The 18,402-nt window shown below is 39.7% G+C and overlaps 2 non-coding genes across 2 annotated transcripts; one reads left to right on the top strand and one right to left on the bottom strand.

Moving 5' to 3' along the window:
• Positions 1 to 3,110: 3,110 nt before the first annotated feature.
• LOC112718978 (small nucleolar RNA R71) lies at positions 3,111 to 3,218 on the top strand. The gene has a single exon (XR_003161303.1). It is a non-coding gene; the product is annotated as a small nucleolar RNA R71 (small nucleolar RNA).
• Positions 3,219 to 17,946: 14,728 nt separating this feature from the next.
• LOC112718614 (small nucleolar RNA R71) lies at positions 17,947 to 18,054 on the bottom strand. The gene has a single exon (XR_003160946.1). It is a non-coding gene; the product is annotated as a small nucleolar RNA R71 (small nucleolar RNA).
• Between the last annotated feature and the right edge of the window lie 348 nt (positions 18,055 to 18,402).

The raw sequence follows: 18,402 nt of genomic DNA, 5'->3' as shown, positions 1-18,402 counted from the left end.
TGAGGTCATGCCTTCTCAATTGAACCGGCTTTCCTCTTGAATCTTGCTTCCATTGGGCGCCCTCTTCACATATGACTGTGAGGACTTGGTCCAACCTTTGATCAAAGTTGACCCTTCTAGTGTAAGGATGTTCATCTCCTTGCATCATAGGCAAGTTGAACGCCACCCTCACACTTTCCGGACTAAAATCCAAGTATTTCCCCCGAACCATAGTAAGATAATTCTTTGGATTTGGGTTCACACTTTGGTCATGGTTCTTGGTGATCCATGCATTGGCATAGAACTCTTGAACCATCAAGATTCTGACTTGTTGAATGGGGTTGGTAAGAACTTCCCAACCTCTTCTTTGAATCTCATGTCGGATCTCCGGATATTCACCCTTCTTGAGTGAAAAAGGGACCTCGGGGATCACCTTCTTCAAGGCCACAACTTCATAGAAGTGGTCTTGATGCACCCTTGAGATGAATCTATCCATCTCCCATGACTCGGAGGTGGAAGCTTTTGCCTTCCCTTTCCTCTTTCTAGAGGTTTCTCCGGCCTTGGATGCCATAATGGTTATGGAAAAACTAAAAGCAATGCTTTTACCACACCAAACTTAAAATGTTTGCTCGTCCTCGAGCAAAAGAAGAAAGAAGAGAGTAGAAGAAGAAGAAATGAGGAAGAGGGAGATGGTGGTGTGTTCGGCCAAAGAGGGGGAGAAGTGGTGTTTAGGTTGTGTGAAAATGAAGGGTTGAAGAAGGGTATATATAGGAGAGAGGGGGGTAATGGTTCGGCCATTATGGGTGGGATTGGGAAGGAAAGTGGTTTGAATTTGAAGGGTGAGGTTGGTGGGGATTTATAAAGGATGGATGTGAGTGGTGAAGAGAAAGATAGGATTTGATAGGTGAGGGGTTTTTTGGGGAAGAGGTGTTGAGGTGATTGGTGAATGAGGGAAGAAGAGAGAGAGTGGTGGTGGGGTCCTGTGGGGTCCACAAATCCTGTGGTGTCAAGGAAAAGTCATCCCTGCACCAAATGGCATCAAAATTCACGTTTTGAGCCAATTCTGGCGTTAAACACCGGGCTGGTGCCCATTCCTGGCGTTTAACGCCAGGTTCTTGCCCTTTCCTGGCGTTTAACGCCAGTCTGGTGCCCCTTTCTGGCGTTAAACGCCCAGAATGGTGCCAGACTGGGCGTTAAACGCCCAACTGCTAGGCTTATTGGCGTTTAAATGCCAACAGCATCTTCCTCCAGGGTGTGCTGTTTTTCTTCCTGTTTTTCATTCTGTTTTTGCTTTTTTTCATTGTTTTTGTGACTTCTTATGATCATCAACCTACAAAAAAAGATAAAATAACAAAGAAAATAGTTAATTATAAAACATTGGGTTGTCTCCCAACAAGCGCTTCTTTAATGTCAGTAGCTTGACAGAGGACTCTCATGGAGCCTCAGAAATGCTCAGAACCGTGTTGGAACCTCCCAACACCAAACTTAGAGTTTGAATGTGGGGGTTCAACACCAAACTTAGAATTTGGTTGTGGCCTCCCAACACCAAACTTAGAGTTTGACTGCGGGGGCTCTGTTTGGCTCTGTTTTGAGAGAAGCTCTTCATGCTTCCTCTCCATGATGACAGAGGGATATCTTTGGGCCTTAAACACCCAGGATTCTTCATTCACTTGAATGATCAACTCTCCTCTATCAACATCAATCACAGCCTTTGCTGTGGCTAGGAAGGGTCTGCCAAGGATGATGGATTCATCCATGCACTTCCCAGTCTCTAGGACTATGAAATCAGTAGGGATGTAATGGTCTTCAACTTTGACCAGAACATCCTCTACAAGTCCATAGGCTTGTTTTCTTGAGTTGTCTGCCATCTCTAGTGAGATTTTTGCAGCTTGCACCTCAAAGATCCCTAATTTCTCCATTACAGAGAGGGGCATGAGGTTTACACTTGACCCTAAGTCACACAAGGCCTTCTTGAAGGTCATGGTGCCTATGGTACAAGGTATAGAAAACTTCCCAGGATCCTGCCTCTTTTGAGGCAGTTTCTGCCTAGACAAGTCATCCAGTTCTTTGGTGAGCAAAGGGGGTTCATCCTCCCAAGTCTCATTTCCAAATAACTTGTCATTCAGCTTCATGATTGCTCCAAGGTATTTAGCAACTTGCTCCTCAGTGACATACTCATCCTCTTCAGAGGAAGAATACTCATCAGAGCTCATGAATGGCAGAAGTAAGTCCAATGGAATCTCTATGGTCTCATCTTGAGCCTCAGATTCCCATGGTTCCTCATTGGGGAACTCATTGGAGGCCAGTGGACGCCCAGTGAGGCCTTCCTCAGTGGCGTTCACTGCCTCTTCTCCCTCCCAGGATTCGGCCAAGTTGATGGCTTTGCACTCTCCTTTTGGATTTTCTTCTGTATTGCTTGGGAGAGTACTTGGAGGGAGTTCAGTAATTTTCTTGCTCAGCTGACCCACTTGTCCTTCCAAGTTTCTAATGGAAGACCTAGTTTCAGTCATGAAACTTTGAGTGGTTTTGATTAGATCAGAGACCATGGTTGCTAAGTCAGAGATATTCTGCTTAGAGCTCTCTGTCTGTTGCTGAGAAGATGATGGAAAAGGCTTGCTATTGCTAAACCTGTTCCTTCCACCATTATTGTTATTGAAACCTTGTTGAGGTCTCTGTTGATCCTTCCATGAAAGATTTGGATGATTCCTCCATGAAGGATTGTAGGTGTTTCCATAGGGTTCTCCCATGTAATTCACCTCTTCTATTGAAGGGTTCTCAGGATCATAAGCTTCTTCCTCAGATGAAGCTTCCTTAGTACTGCTTGGTGCATTTCGCATTCCAGACAGACTTTGAGAAATCAAATTGACTTGTTGAGTCAATATTTTGTTCTGAGCCAATATGGCATTCAGAGTGTCAATCTCAAGAACTCCTTTCTTCTGACTAGTCCCATTGTTCACAGGACTTCTTTCAGAAGTGTACATGAATTGGTTATTTGCAACCATTTCAATCAGTTCTTGAGCTTCAGTAGGCGTCTTCTTCAGATGAAGAGATCCTCCAGAAGAGCTATCCAAAGACATCTTGGACAATTCAGAGAGACCATCATAGAAAATACCTATGATGCTCCATTCAGAAAGCATATCAGTGGGACACTTTCTGATCAATTGTTTGTATCTTTCCCAAGCTTCATAGAGGGATTCTCCTTCCTTCTGTCTGAAGGTTTGGACTTCCACTCTAAGCTTACTCAATTTTTGAGGTGGAAAGAACTTTGCCAAGAAGGCATTGACTAGCTTTTCCCAAGAGTCCAGGCTTTCTTTAGGTTGAGAGTCCAACCATGTTCTAGCTCTGTCTCTTACAGCAAAGGGGAATAGCATCAGTCTATAGACCTCAGGGTCAACCCCATTAGTCTTGACAGTGTCACAGATTTGCAAGAACTCAGCTAAAAACTGATGAGGATCTTCCAATGGAAGTCCATGGAACTTGCAATTCTGTTGCATTAGAGAAACTAATTGAGGCTTAAGCTCAAAGTTGTTTGCTCCAATGGCAGGGATAGAGATGCTTCTCCCATAGAAGTCGGGAGTAGGTGCAGTAAAGTCACCCAGCACCTTCCTTGCATTGTTGGCATTGTTGTTGTTTTCGGCTGCCATGAGTTCTTCTTCCTTGAAGAATTCGTTCAGGTTCTCTAAAGAGAGTTGTGCTTTGGCTTCTCTTAGCTTTCTCTTCAAGGTCCTTTCAGGTTCAGGATCAGCCTCAACAAGAATGCCTTTGTCTTTGCTCCTGCTCATAAGAAAGAGAAGGAAACAAGAAAATGTGGAATCCTCTATGTCACAGTATAGAGATTCCTTTAGGTGTCAGAGGAAAAGAAGAGTAGAAGACAGAAGTGGAAAATTCGAACTTATCAAAGGAGATGGAGTTCGAATTTTGCATTAAGGGATAGTGTTAGTCCATAAATAGAAGGATGTGAGAAGGAGGGAAGTAATTTTCGAAAATTAAGTGGGAAATTTGAAAACATTTTTGAAAAACATTACTTAATTTTCGAAAATGAAAATGGAAAAGAAATCAAGTGATTTTTGAAAAAGATTTTGAAGTTAGAAATCAAAAAGATTTGATTGAAAACTATTTTGAAAAAGATGTGGTTAAGAAGATATAATTGATAAAAAAATGTGATTGAGAAAATATAATTTGAAAAACATTTTAAAAAAAGATTTGATTTGAAAATTAAAAACTTGACTAGCAAGAAAAGATATGATTCAAACATTAAACCTTTCTCAACAGAAAAGGCAACATACTTGAAATGTTGAATCAAATCATTGATTGATAGTAAGTATCTTTAAAAATGGAAAGAAATTGGTTTTGAAAAAGATTTGATTGGAAAATTGATTTGAAAAAGATTTGATTTTGAAAAGATTTTGAAAACTTAGAAAAAAAATTTGATTTGAAAACAAAATCTTCCTTCTAGCCATCCTGGCGTTAAACGCCCAGAATGGTATCCATTCTGGCGTTTAACGCCCAAAATGCTACCCTTTTGGGCGTTAAACACCCAACCAGGTACCCTGGCTGGCGTTTAAACGCCAGTCTGTCCTTCTTCACTGGGCGTTTTGAACGCCCAGCTTTTTCTGTGCAATTCCTCTGCTGTATGTTCTGAATCTTCAATTCTCTGTATTATTGACTTGAAAAGACACAATTTAAAAATATTTTTGGATTTTTAATAATAAGGACAAACCAAAATGCAACAAGAATCAAATAACAATGCATGCAAGACACCAAACTTAGCAGTTTGTATACTACTGACACTAACAAAATGAAAATGCATATGAGACACACAAAACAATCAAGTCAAATTGAATTCAAAGATCAGAGCAAGTAAATCATCAAGAACATCTTGAAGATCACTTAGACATATGAATGCATGCAATTGACACCAAACTTATGATGAGACACTAGACTCAAACAAGAAATATTTTTGGATTTTATGATTTTTTTGAATTTTTTTTTGTGTTTTTCGAAAATTAAGTGGAAAAAGTATCAAAATTCTTAATGAGAATTCCAGGAATCAGTGCAATGCTAGTCTAAGACTCCGGTCCAGAAATTAGACATGGCTTTACAGCCAGCCAAGCTTTCAAAGAAAGCTTCGGTCCAAAACACTAGACATGGCCAAAGGCCAGCCAAGCCTTAGCAGATCACTGCTCCAAAAGCAAGATTGATAAAAAATCAACAAGCTCTTGTGGTGATAAGTTGAAACCTCGGTCCAATGAGATTAGACATGGCTTCTCAGCCAGCCAGATTTCAACAAATCATCATGAAACTCTAGAATTCATCTTCAAGAATTTCGAAAAAAATAAATACCTAATCTAAGCAACAAGATGAACCGTCAGTTGTCCAAACTTAAACAATCCCTGGCAATAACGCCAAAAACTTGGTGTTATTGCCGGATCTTGGCACTGATGTTACCAAAAGCTTGCTCAAAACTTGAACAATCCCCGGCAACGGCGCCAAAAACTTGGTGCGCGAAATTGTGAACAATACTTTTTCACAACTCTCATAATCCCCGGTAATGGCTCCAAAAACTTGGTAGCTCAATACCATGGCATTACACAACTTCGCACAACTAACCAGCAAGTGCACTGGGTCGTCCAAGTAATAAACCTTACGCGAGTAAGGGTCGATCCCACGGAGATTGTTAGTATTGAAGCAAGCTATGGTCATCTTGTAAATCTTAGTCAGGCAAACTCAAATGTATAATGGTGATGAACGAAAATAACATAGAGATAAAGATAGAGATACTTATGTAATTCATTGGTAGGAACTTCAGATAAGCGCATGAAGATGCCTTCCCTTCCGTCTCTCTGCTTTCCTACTGTCTTCATCCAATCCTTCTTACTCCTTTCCATGGCAAGCTTAAGCAAGGGTTTCACCGTTGTCAGTGGCTACCTCCCATCCTCTCAGTGAAAGCGATTGCATATGCTCTGTCACAGCATAGCGGAATTCATCTGTCGGTTCTCAATCAGGCCGGAATAGAATCCAGTGATTCTTTTGCGTCTGTCACTAACGCCCCGCCTTCAGGAGTTTGAAGCACGTCACAGTCATTCAGTCATTGAATCCTACTCAGAATACCACAGACAAGTTTAGACCTTCCGGATTCTCTTGAATGCCGCCATCAGTTCTCGCCTATACCACGAAGACTCTGATCTCACGGAATGGTTGGCTCGTTTGTCAGGCGAGCACTCGGTTGTCAGGCGATCAACCATGCATCGTGCAATCAGGAATCCAAGAGATATTCACTAGAGCCTTGAACGCTTGTAGAACAAGAGTGGTTGTCAGTCACTTTGTTCATGGGAGAGAATGATGATGAGTGTCAATCATCACCTTCATCAAGTTGAAGAACAAGTGATATCTTGGATAAAGAACAAGCGGAATTGAATGGAAGAACAATAGTAATTGCATTAATACTCGAGGTACAGTAGAGCTCCACACCTTAATCTATGGTGTGTAGAAACTCCACCGTTGAAAATACATAAGCATAAGGTCTAGGCATGGCCGAATGGCCAGCCTCCCAATGATCTAAGAACTAAAATGTCCAAAGATGATCTAGAGATCTCAAGTGATCAAAAGATTTCTAATACAATAGTCAAAGGTCCTACTTATAGAAAACTAGTAGCCTAAGGTGTACAGAAATGAGTAAATGACATAAAAATCCTCTTCCGGGCCCACTTGGTGTGTGCTTGGGCTGAGCAATGAAGCATTTTTCGTGCAGAGACTCTTCTTGGAGTTAAACGCCAGCTTTAGTGCCAGTTTGGGCGTTTAACTCCCATTTGGGTGCCAGTTCCAGCGTTTAACGCTGGGATTTCTTGAGGTGACTTTGAGCGCCGGTTTGAGCCATCAAATCTTGAGCAAAGTATGGACTATCATATATTGCTGGAAAGCCCAGGATGTCTACTTTCCAACGCCGTTGAGAGCGCGCCAATTGGGCTTCTGTAGCTCCAGAAAATCCACTTCGAGTGCAGGGAGGTCAGAATCCAACAGCATCTGCAGTCCTTTTTGGTCTCAGAATCAGATTTTTGCTCAGGTCCCTCAATTTCAGCCAGAAAATACCTGAAATCACAGAAAAACACACAAACTCATAGTAAAGTCCAGAAAAGTGAATTTTAACTAAAAACTAATAAAAATATACTAAAATCTAACTAGATCATACTAAAAACATACTAAAAACAATGCCAAAAAGTATACAAATTATCCACTCATCAACCCTTAAGATCACTTATGGACCACCCAAGAGCTGTCTTGTGTGTCCTTAGCACTTGAATCAGTGCTTCCTCTTCCTGTGAATTTAAAGCAGAGCTTATAATCACTGGAAACGTGTCACCCTCTCCCAGAAATGCATATTTCAGGGATGGTGGTAGTGGTTTGAGTTCAGGCTTGGGAGGCTTATCCTCCTCCTGAGGAATTTTCGAAAATTCCTTTGCCTCCTCTAGTTCTTCTTGATCAGGTTGAGCATCTTTGAAGATGTCCTCAAGCTCTGATTCTAGGCTTTCAGCCATATTGATCTCTTCTACCAGAGAGTCAATAATGTCAGCGCCCATGCAGTCATTTGGTGTATCTGGATGCTGCATAGCTTTTACAGCATTCAACTTGAACTCATCCTCATTGACTCTCAAGGTGACTTCCCCTTTTTGTACATCAATGAGAGTTCGTCCAGTTGCTAGGAAAGGTCTTCCTAGAATGAGAGTTGCACTCTTGTGCTCCTCCATTTCCAGCACCACAAAGTCAGTTGGAAAGACAAATGGCCCAACCTTGACAATCATGTCATCAATTATGCCTGATGGGTATTTAATGGAGCCATCAGCAAGTTGAAGGCATATCCGGGTTGGTTTGACTTCTCCAGTCAACCCAAGCTTTCTGATAGTGGATGCAGGTATTAGATTGATGCTTGCTCCAAGATCACATAGAGCTGTCTTGGTGCAAGCACCTTCTAATGTGCATGGTATCATAAAGCTCCCTGGATCTTGAAGCTTTTCTGGTAAGCTCTTTAATATGACTGCACTGCATTCTTCAGTGAGAAACACTTTTTCAGTTTCTCTCCAATCCTTCTTATGACTTAAGATTTCTTTCATGAATTTAGCCTAAGAAGGTATTTGCTCAAGTGCCTCTGCAAACGGAATCTTTATTTCAAGAGTCCTTAGATAGTCTGCAAAGCGGGCAAATTGCTTATCTTGCTCCGTTTGGCGGAGTTTCTGAGGATAAGGCATCTTGGCTTTATATTCTTCAACCTTAGATGCTGCAGGTTTATTCCTTACAGAAGTGGTTGAAGAAGCCTTGTTAGAGGGATTACTGTCAGCACTCTCAGGTGTCTGATTCTCCCTAGGCGTCTGAACGCCAGGATTGGGTGGAAATTGGGCGTTTAACGCCAGCTTTTCCCCCTTTTCTGGCGTTTGAACGCCAGAACTGGGCAAGGAATGGGCGTTTAACGCCAGCTTTCCTTCCCTTTCTGGCGTTTGAACGCCAATGACATTCCTCTCTGGGCTCTTACTGTCCTCAGAGGGATTTTGAACAGTGGTTTGGTTGTCCTCTGTCAATTGTTCCTTGTTTGGCTTTTTACTCCTTTGAGCAGTGTTATTCAGGGTCTTCCCACTCCTCAATTGAACTGCTTGACATTCCTCTGTTATCTGTTTAGATATTTGCTGTTTTGCTTGATTCAACTGCAGTTCTATGCTCTTGTTAGCAACTTTAGTTTCATGGAGCATCTCTTTAAAGTCTGCTAACTGTTCTGTCATCAGGAGCAGTTGTTGATTAAGCTCAATTATCTATTCTTGAGGACTAGGGTCAGTGACTACTGTCATGACTTCCTCTTTTGGAGAGACCTCATTGCTAGAGTACAAATATTGGTTTCTAGCAACAGTGTCTATAAGCTCTTGAGCTTCTTCAATTGTCTTCATCATGTGTATAGATCCACCAGCTGAGTGGTCTAAAGACGTCTGAGCTTTTTCTGTAAGCCCATAGTAGAAAATGTCTAACTGTACCCACTCTGAAAACATTTCAGAGGGACATTTCCTTAGCATACCTCTATACCTCTCCCAGGCATTATAAAGGGATTCATTATCCTCTTGTTTAAAGCCTTGGATGTCCAGCCTTAGCTGTGTCATCCTCTTTGGAGGGTAAAAATGATTCAGAAATTTGTCTGACAACTGTTTCCATGTCTTTATGCTTGCTGTAGGTTGGTTATTCAACCACCTTTTAGCTTGATCTTTTACAGCAAATGGAAACAGTAATAGTCTGTAGACATCCTGATCTACCTCTTTATCATGTACTGTGTCAGCAATTTGTAAAAACTGTGCCAGAAACTCAGTAGGTTCTTCCTGTGGAAGACCGGAATACTGGCAGTTTTGCTGCACTATGATAATGAGTTGAGGATTTAGCTCAAAGCTGCTTGCTTTGATGGGAGGTGTACAGATGCTACTCCCATATGCAGCTGTAATGGGGTTAGCATATGACCCCAGAGTCCTTTTGGACTGATTAATCCCACTTAGGTCCATAATGGACAAAAGGGAAATCATAACGATTGCAAACAGATAAATTTTGTTTTTTTTTTTTTTTGAATTAACGAAAAAAAATTAAAATAAAATAAGACAAAATAAAGTAAAATTAAAATAAAAAATTCGAAAATCAAAAAGAAAATAAGATCAAAGCAAATTGAAAACTGAATCAATTAGTCAATTAAAAAGATTTTGAAAATAGCAATTAAGAAGATATGATTGAAAAATTTTTATGAAAAAGATTTGATTTTGAAAAGAGGAAAGAGAAAAACACAAAAAGACACCAAACTTAAAATTTTTAGAAAATCAAACACACAGTTTTCGAAAATTTTTAAGGGAAAAACACAAAGAGGACACCAAACTTAGAATTTTTATAAATCAAAAAGGGACTAAGAACATTCAAAAATCGAAAATTAAAAGAAAAGCAAAAGCATGCAATTGACACCAAACTTAGAATATGAAACTAGACTCAACTAAAAGACTCTAAACCAACAAAAATAAAACCGTCCTAATCTAAGCAACAAGATAAGCCGTCAGTTGTCCAAACTCAACAATCCCCGGCAACGGCGCCAAAAACTTGGTGCACGAAATTGCAATCACACTTTTGCAACTCCGCACAACTAACCAGCAAGTGTACTGGGTCGTCCAAGTAATACCTTGCGTGAGCAAGGGTTGATCCACAAAGATTGTCGGCTTGAAGCAAGCTATGGTTATCTTGTAAATCTTAGTCAGGATATCAGAAATTATCAGGATTGATTGTGAAAAGCAAAAGAACATGAAATGATTACTTGTTTTGCAGTAATGGAGAATAGGTTGAGGTTTGGAGATGCTCCATCTTCTGAATCTCTGCTTTCCTACTGTCTTCTTCTTCAAACACGCAGGTCTCCTTCCATGGCAAGCTGTATGCAGGGTTTCACCATTGTCAATGGCTACCTCCCATCCTTTCAGTGAAAGCGATTGCATATGCTCTGTCACAGCATAGCGGAATTCATCTGTCGGTTCTCAATCAGGCCGGAATAGAATCCAATGATTCTTTTGCGTCTGTCACTAACGCCCCGCCTTCAGGAGTTTGAAGCACGTCACAGTCATTCAGTCATTGAATCCTACTCAGAATACCACGGACAAGGTTTAGACCTTCCGGATTCCCTTGAATGCTGCCCTCAGTTCTAGCTTATACCACGAAGATTCCGGTTAAAGAATCCAAGAGATAACTACTTAATCTAAGGTAGAACGGAGGTGGTTGTCAGGCACACGTTCATAGTTGAGAATGATGATGATTGTCACGGATCATCACATTCATCCGGGTTAAGAACAAGTATTATCTTAGAATGGAAGCAAGCATGATTGAATGAGAAACAGTAGTAATTTGCATTAATCCATCAAGACACAGCAGAGCTCCTCACCCCCAACCATGGGGTTTAGAGACTCATGCCGTGGAGAGTACACAAAGAAGGGTGTAAAGTGTCATGAGGTCATAAGGTACAGATACAATGTCAAAAGATCCTATTAATAGTGAACTAGTAGCCTAGGGTGTACAGAAATGAGTAAATGATGTAAAAATCCACTTCTGGATCCACTTGGTGTGTGCTTGGGCTGAGAAATGAAGCATTTTCGTGTAGAGACCTTTTCTGGAGTTAAACGCCAGCTTTCATGCCAGTTTGGGCGTTTAACTCCAAGTTTTATGCCAGTTCCGGCGTTTAACGCTGGAATTTCTGAGGCTGATTTGCCACGCCGGTTTGGGCCATCAAATCTTGGGCAAAGTATAGACTATCATATATTGCTGGAAATCCCAGGATGTCTACTTTCCAACGCCGTTGAGAACGTGCCAATTGGGCTTCTGTAGCTCCAGAAAATTCTCTTCGAGTGCAGGGAGGTCAGAATCCAACAGCATCAGCAGTCCTTTTTGGTCTCGGAATCAGATTTTTGCTCAGGACCCTCAATTTCAGCCAGAAAATACCTGAAATCACAGAAAAACACCCAAACTCATAGTAAAGTCCAGAAAAGTGAATTTTAGCTAAAAAATAATAAAAATATACTAAAATCTAACTAAATCATACTAAAAACATACTAAAAACAATGCCAAAAAGCATACAAATTATCCGCTCATCAGTTGGTGAAGGCTGTGGGACAGCTGTGTTGGTTAGAATAGAAATCACCTAAGATAGACTACCCGGTTTATTATGTTAAGGTTTATATTATGAATAACTTTTTTAGTATGCTTTAAGTTTGAATCTTGTGACGGATATGGAGCTTAGGATTGCCTTTAGCGTCCCGGGATCTTATATCCTACATTACTGGGCACTGTTACCATAATGAGAATCTCTGGCTCTCATACCATATTTCTGTTGTGTTTTTCAGATGCAGGTCGCAACCCACTTCGGTGAGTTGTTTGGTTGGTGACAGAAGTGGAGCATCTGGATACTTCCTTTGAGTCATTTTGAGTTATTTTGTATATGTCTCTCACTTTTGTATTTTGCTTTGCCTAGAGGCTTGTATTGAGAGAACAAAACTTGTATGAGCTATTTTTACTGTCTGAATTCATGCATGATCTGTATATGGCTAGCCGGCTTAAACTCCGCGAGCCGTGGCTAGGTTCTTATGATGTTATACTATTATATTTTGATATACTTTATTTGTATCTTGTGCTTTAAGTTAGTAGCTTCGTTAGTATGTTTTGTGCTTTTGAAATCCGATTTTTGACCTATATCTTTCATCGGGCTTCTAGATTATACTATTCCTTCTATATATATTATGTATGAGCTTAGAACTATCGTAATCTCTAATTAGCCTTTGCTTTACGACGCGAGGTAAGGTTTAGGCTAATTAGGGTGTTACATTTAGTGATATCAGAGCGGTTCGTTCTTGTGAGCCTGAGGGATAGACCGGTTGTGCTTCATTGCATACTCTATGTGTCTTTTCTTTGATGCTATTAGGTTATCTAATTGATATTGCATAGCATGCTTGTTTGGGAGTGCCTGTTTGGGAAAATTGAAGCACTAGACTTTTGGTATTGAGACTGATCACCTTGATATCGATTGTTTGGTGTAGACAGGAATCCTACATGGCTACTCGCGGACGAGGTCGAGCACGTTCACGAGAGAGTAGGAATGAGCAACCAGCTAACAATCATGCTAAATTCATAGAGGCAATAGCAAATCTTGCTAATACCATGGAAGCTAATACTGCTGCAACTCTGTAAGCTGTGCAGAGATTAAGCCAACTGGCTGGGAATGGCAATAGGAATGGTGAAAGAAATGCCAATGATAATGATGAGGGAAACGGCGATAACATGGGATGTGTTTCGATGACCTTGGTGACGTTCCTCAAGGTTCATACGCCAACTTTCCGAGGGTCAACTAATCCTACGGAAGCGGACAACTGGTTCCAGGCTATAGAGCGTGCTTTACAGGTGCAGCATGTTCCCATCAATCAATATGTCGAGTTTGCTGCTTATCAGCTAGCAGGAGAAGCCTAACCCTGGTGGCAAGCAAAGTATCGCTTGCTACAGCTTCAAAACGCTGACATTCCGTGGGAGGTGTTCCAAACGGCCTTCTATAAGAAGTACTTCCCTGAGTCTGCAAGGGAAGCAAAGGAGATGGAACTGATGTAGCTAAAGCAAGGTTCCCTATCTGTGGCGGATTACACAAGCAAGTTTGAGGAACTCTGTAGGTTTTCTAGGGTATGTCAGAGGCCTCGGAGACTTATGAGAGTTGGAAGTATGTTAATACCAAAGGGGGCTAAAGGATAATATTATGACTATTGTGGCTCCTATGGAGATCCGTGTCTTCTCCGACTTAGTGAACAAGGCTAGAGTAGTGGAAGAGTATGCCAAGACCGTGGCGGCGTCCAAGGACACTCATGGAGGGAGCTCTAGTCAGGGGCATGGCAAGTATTTCCATCCTAGAGGTCAAAGCTTCAAAAGAGGAGGATATGCACCTCAAGGTCAGGGAGGCTTCAGAAAGAACAATCAGAATCAGTTTCAGTATGCTAAGGGGAGAGGAAATCAGAGTAAGATTTCTCCGGATTTGAGTTGTGTGCGTTGTGGGCGTTTTCACTCTTATGACTCATACAAGATTGGTTTAGGTGGATGCTTCAATTGTGGGTTGCCTGGCCACATTGCGAGGGATTGCACTCGTGGGAGGAATCAGAATGCAGGTCAAGGTCAGCATCAAGGTCGAGTCTTTGCTGTGAACACCAAGGATGCTTCCAAGGCGGATCCTTTTATGAGATGTATATGTCTTATTGGTGATAAAAAATTAATTGCATTGTATGATATTGGAGCTTCACATTCATTTATTTTGTTTGCTAAAGTTGAGGAATTAGACTTGAAAGTGTCAGAGTTACCTTTTGATCTGCATGTACATACTCTGCATCAGACAGTTATGACTAGGTCAGGTTGTAGGCAAGTAGGATTCAAGCTTGAGGATAGAGACTTTGTGCATGATTTAATCTGTTTACCAATGGTTGGGTTGGAGATGATTTTGGGGTTTGATTGGTAGTTGAAGAATCGGGTTTTATTGGATTGCTTTGAGCAGTCAATTCGGTTTATGCCGGAAGGAGAAAATGGAGCGGTGGTAGTTGCGGGATATTATCTGAGCTCTGTAATGGTGCACTGTAGTGGGGAGGAGTGTCAGGGTTACATCTTGCTAACTGCTAATGCTTCGGGTGATACCCAGGACTTAGATCAGATCTTGGTGGTTAGAGACTTTCCGGAGGTGTTCCCGGAAGATATCTGATGAGCGGATAATTTATACGCTTTTTGGTATTATTTTTAGGTAGTTTTTAGTAGGATCTAGCTACTTTTAGGGATGTTTTATTAGTTTTTATGAAAAATTCATATTTTTGGACATTACTATGAGTTTGTGTGTTTTTCTGTGATTTCAGGTATTTTCTGGCTGAAATTGAGGGACCTGAGCAAAAATCTGATAGGAGGCTGACAAAGGACTGCTGATGCTATTGGATTCTGACCTCCCTGCACTCGAAATAGATTTTCTAGAGCTACAAAACTCCAAATGGCGCGATCTCAATGGCGTTAGAAAGTAGACATCCAGAGCTTTACATCAATATATAATAGTCCATACTTTATTCGAATCAAGATGATGCAAACTGGCGTTCAACGCCAGTTCCATGCTGCATTCTGGAGTCAAACGCCAGAAACACGTCACGAACCAGAGTTAAACGCCAAAAACACGTTACAACTTGGCGTTTAACTCCAAAAGAAGCCTCTGCACGTGTAAAGCTCAAGCTCAGCCCAAGCACACACCAAAGTGGGCCCCGGAAGTAGATTTCTGCATTTAGACTTATTTTTGTAAATCCTAGTAACTAGTCTAGTATAAATAGGACATTTTACTATTGTATTAGACATCTTTGGTCTCAGTTTTAATTTATTGTTCATCTTAGGAGACTATTGATCACGTTTTGGAGGTTGGCCTCTCGGCATGCCTGGACCATCACTTATGTATTTTCAACGGTGGAGTTTCTACACACCATAGATTAAGGTGTAGAGCTCTGCTGTACCTCGAGTATTAATGCAATTACTATTGTTCTTCTATTCAATTCAGCTTATTCTTGTTCTAAGATATTCATTCGCACCCAAGAACATGATGAATGTGATGATTATGTGACGCTCATCATCATTCTCACCTATGAACACGTGACTGACAACCACTTCCGTTCTACCTTAGAACGAGCGTGTATCTCTTGGATTCCTTAATTAGGATCTTCGTGGTATAAGCTAGAACCCTTTGGCAGCCATTCTTGAGAATCCGAAAAGTGTAAACCTTGTCTGTGGTATTCCGAGTAGGATTCAGGGATTGAATGACTGTGACGAGCTTCAAACTCGCAATTGTTGGGCGTAGTGACAGACGTAAAAGAATCAATGGATTCTATTCCGACATGATCGAGAACCGACAGATGATTAGCTGTGTTGTGATAGAGCATTTGGACCATTTTCACTGAGAGGATGGGAAGTAGCCATTGACAACGGTGATGCCCTACATACAGCTTGCCATGGAAAGGAGTATAAAGGATTGGATGAAGGCAGTAAGAAAGCAGAGATTCAGAAGGGACAAAGGATCTCCATACACTTATCTTAAATTTACACCAAGGATTTACATAAGTATCTCTTTCAAAACCATTATAACCAATTGAATCCGCCTAAATGAGATTTACAAGATGACCATAGCTTACTTCATACCAACAATCTCTGTGGGACCAACCCATACTCACGTAAGGTTTATTACTTGGACGACCCAGTACACTTGCTGGTTAGTGATGCAAAGTTGTGAAGAAAGTGCTGAGTTAGAAATGCGCATACCAAGTTGAGCACCATTGTTAAAGATCACAATTTCATGCACCAAGTTTTTGGCACCGTTGTCGGGGATTGTTCGAGTTTGGACAACTGACAGTTTATCTTGTTGCTCAAATTAGGTAATTTTCTTTTTATTTTCTTTTCAACAAGTTTTCAAAAATCTTTCAAAAATTTTTCTTTTCTTTTTCGTTTTCCAAAACAATTTTTGAAAAAAAAATAAAAACCAAAAAAATTAATAAAATCATAAAAACCAAAAAAATTTTGTGTTTCTTGTTTGAGTCTAGTGTCAATTTTTAAGTTTGATGTCAATTGCATATTTAAAAAATTTGTGCATTTTTCGAAAATTCATACATGTGTTCTTCATGATCTTCAAGTTGTTCTTGATAAGTCTTCTTGTTTGATCTTCATATTTTCTTGTTTTGTGTCTTTTGTTATTTTTCATATGCATTTTTGCATTCATAGAGTCTAAGCATTAAAACTTTCTAAGTTTGGTGTCTTGCATGTTTTCTTTTTTTGAAAATTTTTCAAAAATAAGTTCTTGATGTTCATCATGATCTTCAATGTGTTCTTGGTGTTCATCTTGACATTCAAAGTGTTCTTGCATGCATTATGTGTTTTGATCTTGCATTTTCATGTTGTGGGTCATATTTGTGTTTTTCTCTCTCCTCATTAAAAATTCAAAAAAAATCAAAAAAATATCTTTCCTTTATTTCTCTCATAAATTTCGAAATCTTTGGGTTGACTTAGTCAAAAAATTTTAAAATGAGTTGTTTCTTGTTAGTCAAGTCAAGATTTCAATTTTAAAAATCCTATCTTTTCAAAATCTTTTTCAAAAATCAAATCTTTTTCATTTTTCTTTTATTTTCAAAAATTCTTTTAAAATTGATTTTCAAAATCTTTTTTCTTAATTTCATTTCAAAATTTCGAAAACTTTACTAACAATTAATGTGATTGATTCAAAAATTTGAAGTTTGTTACTTTCTTGTTAAGAAAGGTTCAATCTTTAAATTCTAGAATCATATCTTTTAATTTCTTGTTAGTCAAGTAATCAATTTTAATTTTAAAAATTAAATCTTTTTCAAAACAAATTTCAATCATATCTTGTCAATCATATCTTTTTCAAAAATTTAATTTCAAATTCTTTTCTAAACTTCTTATCTTTTCAAAATTGATTTTCAAATCTTTTTCAACTAACTCATTGACTTTTTGTTTGTTCCTTATCTTTTCCAAAACCACCTAACTACTTTTCTCTCTCTAATTTTCGAACATTCCTTCCTCTTTTTCAAAAATTCTTTTAATTAACTAATTATTTCAAATTTTAATTTTAATTTTATTTCTTCTCTTAATATTCGAAAATCACTAACCTATTTTCAAAAATAATTTTCGAAAACTCCACTCTCTCATCTTCTTCTATTTATTTATTTATCTACTAACACCTCTCTTCTACTCAAGAATTCGAATCCACTCTTCCCCCTTGTGTTTGGATTCTTACCTTTTTTCTCTTCTATTCTCTTATTCTTCTACTCACATAAAGGAATCTCTATACTGTGACATAGAGGGTTCCTCTTTCTTTTCTGTTCTCTTCTTTTTCATATGAGCAGGAGCAAGGACAAGGACATTCTTATTGAAGCAGATCCTGAACCTGAAAGGACTCTAAAGAAAAAGCTAAGAGAAGCTAAAGCACAACAATCCAGAGAAAACCTTACAGAGAATCTCAAGAAAGAAGACATGGCTGAACCCAGTAACAATGGTGGAGGCGCAAGAAGGATGCTTGGTGATTATACTACACCTACTTCCAATTTTTATGGAAGAAGCATCTCAATCCCTTCCATCGGAGCAAATAATTTTGAGATGAAACCTCAACTAGTTGCTCTAATGCAACAGAACTACAAGTTTCATGGACTTCCATTAGAAGATTCCTATCAGTTTTTAACTGAGTTCTTGCATATTTGTGAGACTGTTAAGACTAATGGAGTAGATCCTGAAGTCTACAGGCTCATGATTTTCCCCTTTGCTGTAAGAGACAGAGCTAGAACATAGTTGGACTCACAACCTAAAGATAGCCTAGACTCTTGGGATAAGCTGGTCACGGCCTTCTTGGCTAAGTTCTTTCCTCCTCAAAAGTTGAGCAAGCTTAGAGTGGATGTTCAGACCTTTAAACAAAAAGATGGTGAATCCCTCTATGAAGCTTGGGAAAGATACAAGCAGATGACCAAAAGGTGTCCTTCTGATATGCTTTCAGAGTGGACCATTCTGGATATATTCTATTATGGTCTGTATGAGTTCTCCAAGATATCACTGGACTATTCTGCAGGTGGATCCATTCACCTAAAGAAAATGCCTGTAGAAGCTCAGGAACTCATTGACATGGTTGCAAATAACCAATTCATGTACACTTCTGAGAGGAATCCTGTGAGTAATGGGACGCCTCAGAGGAAGGAAGTTCTTGAAATTGATGCTCTGAATGCCATATTGGCTCAGAACAAAATGTTGACTCAGCAAGTCAACATGATTTCTCAAAGTCTGAATGGATGGCAAAATACATCCAACAGTACTAAAGAGGCATCTTCTCAAGAAGAAGCTTAT

This window comes from Arachis hypogaea, chromosome 10, assembly GCF_003086295.3.
Source record: "Arachis hypogaea cultivar Tifrunner chromosome 10, arahy.Tifrunner.gnm2.J5K5, whole genome shotgun sequence".
Lineage (NCBI taxonomy): Eukaryota > Viridiplantae > Streptophyta > Magnoliopsida > Fabales > Fabaceae > Arachis > Arachis hypogaea.
The sequence above is the reverse complement of the archived record's forward strand: the minus strand, read 5'-3'. Positions and strand labels throughout refer to the sequence as shown.